The following is a 9,154-nucleotide window of genomic DNA, read 5'->3' as shown; positions in this document are numbered from 1 at the left end:
AATTTGCAAATATATAGCCCAAATTTGTTTCTAAACTATTATATTTTCATCATGTTTGGTTTTATTTCATTAGCATTAACCAACATTGACTTCTTGCGTGGGTTCCAGCTAATTGACAAGTACCAAAATATTTCTTAACGTATAGGAGTTCAAACCCCCCCCCTTCTAAATAGTGCCTCTCGACTAATAAACTTACTGCTATTGTGCTTAACCAATCTATTGATTCTAAAAACTATTATGAAGATATTACTTTGGTATGTCACCAACTATGTTCATTCACTGGCTTAGAAAACCTAACTGGTAAAGTCTTAGTTTAAAAAAAAACGTTTTCCGATTAGCAATCAGTGGCATTCAGGTTTTACCTTATTATGAGTACCTATAAAAAAAAACAAAAAAACTAGGGCTCAGATTCGGGTCAGCTACAGTGTATACTGGTAAACACTATGCATTCAATCTAACCTCATATGACAATTGATCCTACTTTCGCAAGACAACTACTGCCGTAAAAATCCTGTTTTGATTTGATTCCACAATTGTCAGAAGCAATGATTCAGACGGTATTTACGCAATGGTAAAGAGGAAACTAGTTTAGGGTCAGCGAGAATTTACTAGCAAATATGGAACCTACGATTAGACAAATCTATATAATATAAAATAGAGTTCAGGCACAATATTTATTCACAGGGCGGTACTTATGCATTATACGGGTCCCACGAAAGAAGTCAAGTTTGGTTAATGCTAATGAAATAAAATAGAATAGGATGGATATATAATAGTTTACAAAAAAATTTGGGCTGTATATTCGCACATTAGGGGGTGGGGGTAGAGCATAGCATATATTAAATAAGTAACCTAACTTAACCTAGGTACCTCCCCCCCTAAAACCCAAAAAAACAATCGTTTAAATATTGTAAACTCCATGAGAAACAACGCTTTGCAATCAATTTAGGTCTTGCAAATAGCCGTTTGACAGGCTTTTTTCGGGTGACTGTAGCATTTTCCGTTTGACATTCCATATAGAGTATATAGCGGTGCCCGCATAATGCGTAAGTACCCACAGGGCTCTCGGTACTTACGTGTTTATGCGACCATACCATAGAAGTGAAGTTAGGTTAATCCTAATTAAATATACCAAAATATGATGGAAATATAATAATTTAGTAACAAAATTTTTTGTTACTAATAGGCCTATAGTAACCGGGCTCTTTTATGAGTATATTTATTTTTTATTAATTGAGATGATATTTTCAGTAGTCTAGGCTTTTCAATTTCTGGAAACCTCACAGCAGGATACCCATGACGCCCTGGATTCTGGAAACCTCAAAAGCCGGATTTACATGATGCCCTGGATTCTGGAAGACACACCCCCAGGGTTCCTACGACACCCTGGACTCTGGAAGACATATCCCAAGGATTCCTACGACGCCCTGTTTCAAGCAGTCAGCAGATGCATGCTACGTTATAGGGAATATTACATTTGCTTGTCACGTCATAGCAAGATTTTACTTTAATTGTTATTTAACAGGGAAACTAAGAAACACAGGTGCATGCTATATTATAGGAAATGCTTATATTTGATTGCTACGTAATTGGAGTTGAGGGGGGAATGTTTACGTTTGCTTGTCATATCATGGGGAACTAAGATATGCAGATGTTAGTTACGCCCACAGTTCATATAATTATCCAGTATGATCATTCCCTATCTCACCCATTATAAAAACCCGGACCGGGAAGCGAGTGCTCCAGAGAACGTAGAAACATAAGCGGCATCAGATCTTTTCACGGGTAGACAAGTCAGACGCGAAAAAACGGAAACAAGTGGAAACCCGCTATTACGAATAATGCACTTTAAGCGAAATAATCGGAAACAAGAGGAAACCCACTATTAATAACTGCACGAAGAAGTGGGAGGAGCTTTTTGTTCGCACCGAGAACGAAGACCAGAAATGATCTGCGATAAGCTTACTGGATAATTATATGAACTGTGGTTACGCCATAGAGATATTAGGAGACGCAGGTGTATTCTACATTTTAGGGAACGTTAGTAGAGAAGCCTTAATATCTCCCACGGGGAGTCCATATATGGGCATAGAGTCCCTAGGGAGAACACCTGTGCTGTCAGTCCGACGGGGGCACAAATATGGGCATGGAATCCCCAGTAAGAACACGTTTCCGAGAAATTGATTGCGTAACCTAGCCTAGCCTCATGAGCTCGTGATGGGGGCAACCATATATGGGCATAGCGTCCCTAGGGGAAATGAATTTATGATAACTTGATTACATAATTGATTGTAAATTTTATTGATCTAGGACACATGAAGGGGCTCCATTTTTAAGTATTGAATACTGAACGAACACCAGACTATGATCTACAATTGACTCTAATACCAAACGGGGCTCCGTTTCTTAATGGTTTATTAATATCTGATGGATAATGTAAAGGTCGATTTATTTGTTGTTGTTGTTTGGCCAAGTGTAACGACACTGGCAATGATTTACATAATCGCTAGGGGAATGTATTGATCTAGGGGAGCTAAATTTCCAAGGTCGATTTATTTGTTGTTGTTGTTGTTCGTCCAGGTGCACGCTAGGGAGAATGTTAAGATCTAGGAATAGGAAACAGGATAACGTGTTTCCTTCTATGCCAATCAGAGACTAGATTACATCTCATTCTAAGCCAATCAGCGGCTCGCTTACATATGGTTTTCCCCATTACATCGCAATTCGCCCTTGAAATTTCATATATAACGGACATGCAATGTGATTAAATTATCAGACAGTATTCTGACACAATGGATACAACAATGAACATTATTGATGAGTTAGAAGCCTTGGCAACTTCAATTTACCATGTAAGTTCTGTTTTAGTACATTTTCATTTTTTATTTTCAAAATAAAATTATTTTCCTTGGTCATCCTCCAGTATATTCAGGTAAATCCCCTTCCCCCTCCCTCTCTAATATAAACTCCACTATGCTATCTTCATATTCACTGGAAAACGTAAATATGTTCTTTTTACCACCTAAACCCCCCTCTGTTTATGACTGTAATTCTTTCATTGGAAATAATTCTATTTCTCGAAAAAGGTGACTTTTTCACCCGTCTGCATTTTCAATGCACCTTTCTGTATTCTATTAAAAGTGACAACTGACATCCGTCACTCTGTTGTCATTAAGCCGCTCTGCTTTGACATAAGGCTCCACGCAAGGTTATAATTAGTTTGTCATCCCTTTTCCTGTGTGTTTACGATAGCAGTTTAGCCAAAGGAATTGTTTTTTTCGTCAAATTAAAACAGTCTCAGACAAATGCAATAATTAACCTAGCCCTACGCAACTTGTATTTGGAGGAGTGAAACGAGTTATTGCCCAAAAATAATTGCTAACAAATATTTTTAGGACATTGCTGAAAAGGGGGGAGGGGGACCTCATTGTGATAAATGCATTCTAGACAAAATTATGGCTAGGTTATGGGCGTACTAATTATCCTTCTGTGGAAAAAGGGGAAAATTATTTCAATACTAACTTTTTTCTCTTCTTTTAAGGCAAATTATGAAGAATATATTGCCCCTCCACCTGTAAAGAGAGCAAGGGAGGGTGAGGCGGCCCCACAGCACGCTAGCCACTGGTTGGAGAACCCTGCTGCCACATCGGTGCAAGAATGTAACGCCGTCGGACCGTTCACTCTCCATCATGCGTTGCCTTCAAGAGCTGCCCCATCTACACAAGGTCAGGAGGTCCAGCATGCTTCTCCTGGGCCTTCAGGCATTCAACTGCAGCCGGAATTTAAAAATGTGAGCATTTTTTTTACCTAACTTATAGAAATATCTAAACAAACCCATTTTTCATCACGCTGTAAAAGTGTGTGTTTCTCAGAGATATTAAAATATTATCCCCCAGCCCCCACCAGTGTTTTGAATTTCTCTGCTCCCCCCCATCACTGAGAGATATCTAAATATAATATAATTTTTTTTGTTTTTGCTTTGTCAAAGAAAACCACTCTTTTTTTCTAATCTTTCCTATTTTCTCTGGTCCCCACTGTAGGCATTTTCGCTATCTCTTCAACCTCATAATAATATTTTTCGTTAATTTCTAGTCAACTACTGATAGAACTAGATTCTTTTTATCTCAAAATGCTGTTTTTTTCACTTGAATATTATTGTTTATCGTATACATGGCGGGGGGCGGTCGCTGTTGTGGCCGGGAAGCACAGGCCTACACACCCTGTATTTGGAGGAGTGAACCGAGTTATTCCCCAAAAATAATTGCTAACAACTATTTTTAGGACATTGCGGAAAAGGGGGGCGGGGGGACTTCATTGTGATAAATGCATTCTAGACAAAATTATGGCTAGGTTATGGGCGTAATAATTTTTATTCTGTAAAAAAAGGGAAAATTATTTCAATACTAACTTTTTTCTCTTCTTTTAAGGCAAATTATGAAGAATATATTGCCCCTCCACCTGTAAAGAGAGCAAGGGAGGGTGAGGCGGCCCCACAGCACGCTAGCCACTGGTTGGAGAACCCTGCTCCCACATCGGTGCAAGAATGTAACGCCATCGGCCCGTTCACTCTCCATCATGCGTTGCCTTCAAGAGCTGCCCCATCTCCACAAGGTCAGGAGGTCCAGCATGCTTCGCTGGGGCTTTCAGGCACTCAACTGCAGCCGGAATTTGCAAATGTGAGCATTTTTTTACCTAACCTATAGAAATTTCTAAACAAATCCATTTTTCATCGCGCTGTAAAAGTGTGTGTGTCTCAGAGATATTAAAATATTAACCCCCGCCCCCACCATTGTTTTAAATTTCTCTGCTCCCCCCCTTATCACTGAGAGCTATCTAATGTATTTTTTTTTTTTTTTTGCTTTGTCAAAGAAAACCACTCTTTTTTTCTAATCTTTCCTATTTTCTCTGGCCCCACTGTAGACATTTTCGCTATCTTTTCAACCTCTTAATAATATTTTTAGTTAATTTCTGGTCAATTACTGATAGAACTAGATTCTTTTAAGTCAAAGCAGAATGCAATTTTTGCTAGAATATTATAGTTTATCATATACAGGGGATTGATCGCTGTGGCGGCCGGGAAGCGCCGTGGGGTCCGGGAAGCATGGCGGCCGGGAAGCGCTGTGGGGCCCGGGTCGGGACGCACCGCAGGGGTCCGGGAAGCGCTGCCGTGGCCCGCTGGGCCGGGTCGGAGGGGAGCATTAAATAGTGGAAATTGAGGGGGGGCCTTGTTTGAACAAAATCAAAACCTTCTATGTCATCTTTTAGATTTTAGTTAAGTTGGAACTTTCAGAATATATTGAGTAGTGTATATGCTACTACTATTAAGCTTGTTTTAAATAATAATCCAATTTAAGAAAAAAAAAACAGTAGGGGTGATTTAGACACTTTGATAATAAGCTATTTTTCATTTATAGGTTGCATTGGTCCCATATTCACCATCTCCCCCCTGCTCGTCAGTTGGAGAAAAAGAGGACACGCCTGTGGACTTCCTCAACAATTCAACATGGGACGATATCATTAATGAAATACCGTTTAACATTGATGAGTTTTTAGGTGATTTTTTTAATGTTGATAATAGCACAGTTGGGCAGGAGGACTTGAGTCCAAACACCTTGCAGCTTTTAGATGATTTTACCCGGGAATTAACAGGGAATCCTCCTCCTCTAGCCCCCGATAACCTACTTCCACTTCAATCGAATGAAGTGGATTCCCATAGCCCTAATATTGAACAATGTGGAGGGGGAGATGGTGTTGTTAATAATATACAAGAGGGGGAGGGGGAGGAGGGGGGTAATAATCAATTTACATCATTTCCCGAATTTCAGCTATCAAATACAATTTTAAATGCAATAGTTGTCTACACTGCAACTTTCGGGGACCCTGTTAATTCACTTTTGTGCGGTAATTTTGTATTTGACCCCGTAGAAATTGTGCATGAGTATGTAGATAGAGTTCGTGCACTGCTGGAGAACCAAATTCAATTATGGGGAGGGGGGAGGGATTAAATTAAGGTTTATATTATTTTAAAGGTGTTTTATTTAAATTTGGGAAAAAGTGAAGTTTACCACCATTATGTACACACCGAGATGCGTGTGATCTATCCAAATTTAGAGAATTTTGAGGGTGCTTTTTCCGAGTGGATAGGTCATATTATTGTGCATCTCGAGAATTATAACGAAAACGGAAGTGGGTCTGTAGTTTTATTTGTTGAAAATTTAAGTGTTAATATTTGTAAATTTAAGAAAGATTTTATTTTAACAGGGGGGGCAGGTGGGGGGTATGATAGGGATACAGTTTTAAAATATAATCCAGATTTAGTAGGTTGTCATGGTGTCCAACGAATTTGTCTTGAAACAGGTGATAAATGTTTCAAGTACGCTTTTCTCATATCAGCATTCGAGCCTCTAGCACGTGACGCAAACCAGACTAATTTAGACGATTGGGCTGTATATGGGAAAGAGGGGTCCAATTTCCCCATTGTAGATTTCACTTATTGAGAGGGAAAATACCCAGTAACGCTAAGGTCCATTAATATTTTTGAAAGGGCCAATACCCATTTAAATATCGGCGTTACTGTGGTTCAGTATGAAACTGAATTTGAAGATGGGGTTCGTTCTAAAAAGAAGGGGATGGTTTTCCCTGTAAGGAGCCCGTCAATTGATTTGGTTAAACACTGGGCTTGGTTGTTGTACACACCACCATCTAGTGACCTAGCCAATTCAATTGGCCATTGTAATGCAATTACAGACATCAGTAGAGTTCTGGGGGGTGGTAGGGATCTAGGGGTACGTTTCTACTGTCCGACATGCCTGTCACAATTCCGTAGCGATATAAAACTACGGGATCATATGAAGCATTGTAGACGGCATGGCTACCAGTCAGTGGAAACGGTTTCAGGGGATAGGGCCATTTTACGTTTCAAAAATTTTCAAAACACCCTCCTCCAGTGCAACAAAATATCTTTGGATTGTGAAGCTAAGCTGGTGGAAGTGAACGATCCTCGATTTCCAAACCGAATCAAAGAACATCAAGCTAATGCAGTGTCCTATGTCCATGCCCAAAGAGACAATTCTAACACCATGCAGTTGTTAGAAATAGTAGAAACATTGGACGAGGGAGAGTGCATGATCAAGGCACTGACTAAATTAATTGGCACAGGTAATGGCGCTATTTCTCGTTTGAAAAATACGCATTACCCAATGGTGTTTTCTGCAGAGGATCGTGTCGCGATTAAAAATCAAAAAATATATTGGGTTTGTAAGGGGGAGTTTGAAGAGGGGGATAAGGGGACTAAAGGGAAAAGAGGGGGGAGGAGTAAAGTCAGAGACCATACTCACTTGCGGCAGGACATAGCCTCTGGGGGTAGTAATTTTAGAGGGGTAGCGCATCAATCGTGTAACTTAAATGTTAGCCAGCAATTTTTTATCCCAGTTTTTATCCACAATGCAAATTATGATTTAAAATTTATTTTACCGGCACTGGCACGTATGCACAGGGGAGAGGGGGAGTAGATAGTCCATGGGTAAATAATTCATTTACCTATAACATTATTCCCAAATCGGCCGAGAAGTTTTTGCTTCTCGAACTGAAATGGCAGGTAGTAAATAATGGGCATACGTGTTGGAATAAAATCAGGTTTGTAGATTCCTTTAGTTTTTTTCCCAAGGCATTGATTCAATTGATTCAAGTGCAGAAAAGTGACAATTTTGATAGTTTTCCTTTGCTTAAACAGCACTTTCCAGACAGTGAAATGTGTGACATATTGACCTGCAAAGGTGTATACGCATACGATTATTACTGTTCTGGCACTCGCTTAAGCGAGGTGATACTACCTCCAATTAAAGCTTTTTACAATTCATTCACCAGCAGTGAATGCACAGCCGAGGACTATGAGTTTGCCAAGAAGGTGTGGTCTAAGGGGAAGTGTAAAAATGGGTGGGATTATTGTAGACTGTACTTGGCCAGTGACGTTTTAACTCTATTGGACATAGTCTGCAAGAACACAGACCAAATCTATTCAGAGTTCGGGCTAGATATAGGTTATTATTTTTCCACACCACATTTGGTGATGGACTTGATTTTAAAAATTAGTAGGGAGGAAATAGGCCTAATCGCGGGGGGGGGGGGGTCCCGCCCGCGGCTGGTCCCCACAGCTCCCGTGGGGGGTCCCGCCTGTGGCTGGCCTTTGGGCCTGCGGCCCCGGGGGGGACCCATTTTAAATTCATAATGTTCACCTGTGCTATTTTTTTTTTTAAAGTTCATGTTCCAAGTGTTTTTTGTTGTTTTCAAGTGCTGTTGTACAAAAAGTGTGCTACTGTGCTAATGTACTTAAAGTGATGCTGAACAAAAAGTGTTTTTTTAAGACAATAAGTGTTGTTGTTGTTCTTGCTGTTCATGTTTGAACAAAAGTATTTTTTTATGTTGTACATAAAGTACAACATTTTTATGTTGTTGTTCATGTTGAACAAATAGAGTTTTCATGTTGAATAAATGACCATGAAATATTGTTTTTGTCAGGTTCTTGTTGAACAAGTGTTATTCTTATGTTGTTGTTGCTCATGTTGAATAAATAGAGTTTTCATGTTGAATAAATGACCATAAAAATATGTTTTTGTTGTTCTTGTTAATGACGTACTAGATAGATCTATGGGAACATTATTACTACTTATTCACTGGACACGATAGATTTACAGTTAGTTGTAGTCCGACTGTTGTCAACAACAGCAGCAGCAGCATGTATCAATTTAAAACACCCTTCAGATCGTTTCTGTGTGGTCCCTCAATGTCGGGGAAAACAACACTTTTAGCTAAAATAATTCAAAATTGTCAGCAAATGTTTTTGGAAAAACCAAAGAAAATTTATTATGGTTATAGTATTTGGCAGGAGTCCTACGATCAAATAAAAGCTATTGCCACAACCATACTAATATAATTCATACGGGGACTTGATGTTTTCAATAGTATTGAACCAAACTCGTGGCTGATTATTGATGATTTGGCTGAATCCGTTGAACAGTTTTAACAGGAAATGTTACAGCTGCTCACCGTTTGCTCCCACCATGAATATGTTTCCATAAAACTAGTTTTACACAATCTGTTTCATCAGAGCAAATGTATGCGAACCCTTGCATTGAATTGCACCATCTATGTTATC

The 9,154-nt window shown here is 39.4% G+C and overlaps 1 protein-coding gene across 2 annotated transcripts in view; it reads right to left on the bottom strand.

Annotated features, from left to right (window-relative positions):
- The window catches only part of LOC148951685 (carbonic anhydrase 2-like), a 62,748-nt gene extending 62,471 nt beyond the window's left edge, over positions 1-277 (bottom strand). The window contains exon 1 of one of the 2 annotated variants that reach the window (XM_089090425.1): positions 197-277. The gene's annotated coding sequence lies outside the window, so the exon portion shown is untranslated. The remainder of the gene's footprint in view (positions 1-196) is intronic. The other variant, XM_089090426.1, reaches the window with a different exon arrangement.
- Positions 278-9,154: the final 8,877 nt, after the last annotated feature.

The sequence above is a fragment of the Artemia sp. Qi Xiang Cuo genome, chromosome 6, assembly GCF_049724085.1.
Source record: "Artemia sp. Qi Xiang Cuo chromosome 6, ASM4972408v1, whole genome shotgun sequence".
Classification (NCBI taxonomy): Eukaryota; Metazoa; Arthropoda; class Branchiopoda; order Anostraca; family Artemiidae; genus Artemia; species Artemia sp. Qi Xiang Cuo.
This window is presented reverse-complemented; position numbering and strand designations above follow the sequence as displayed.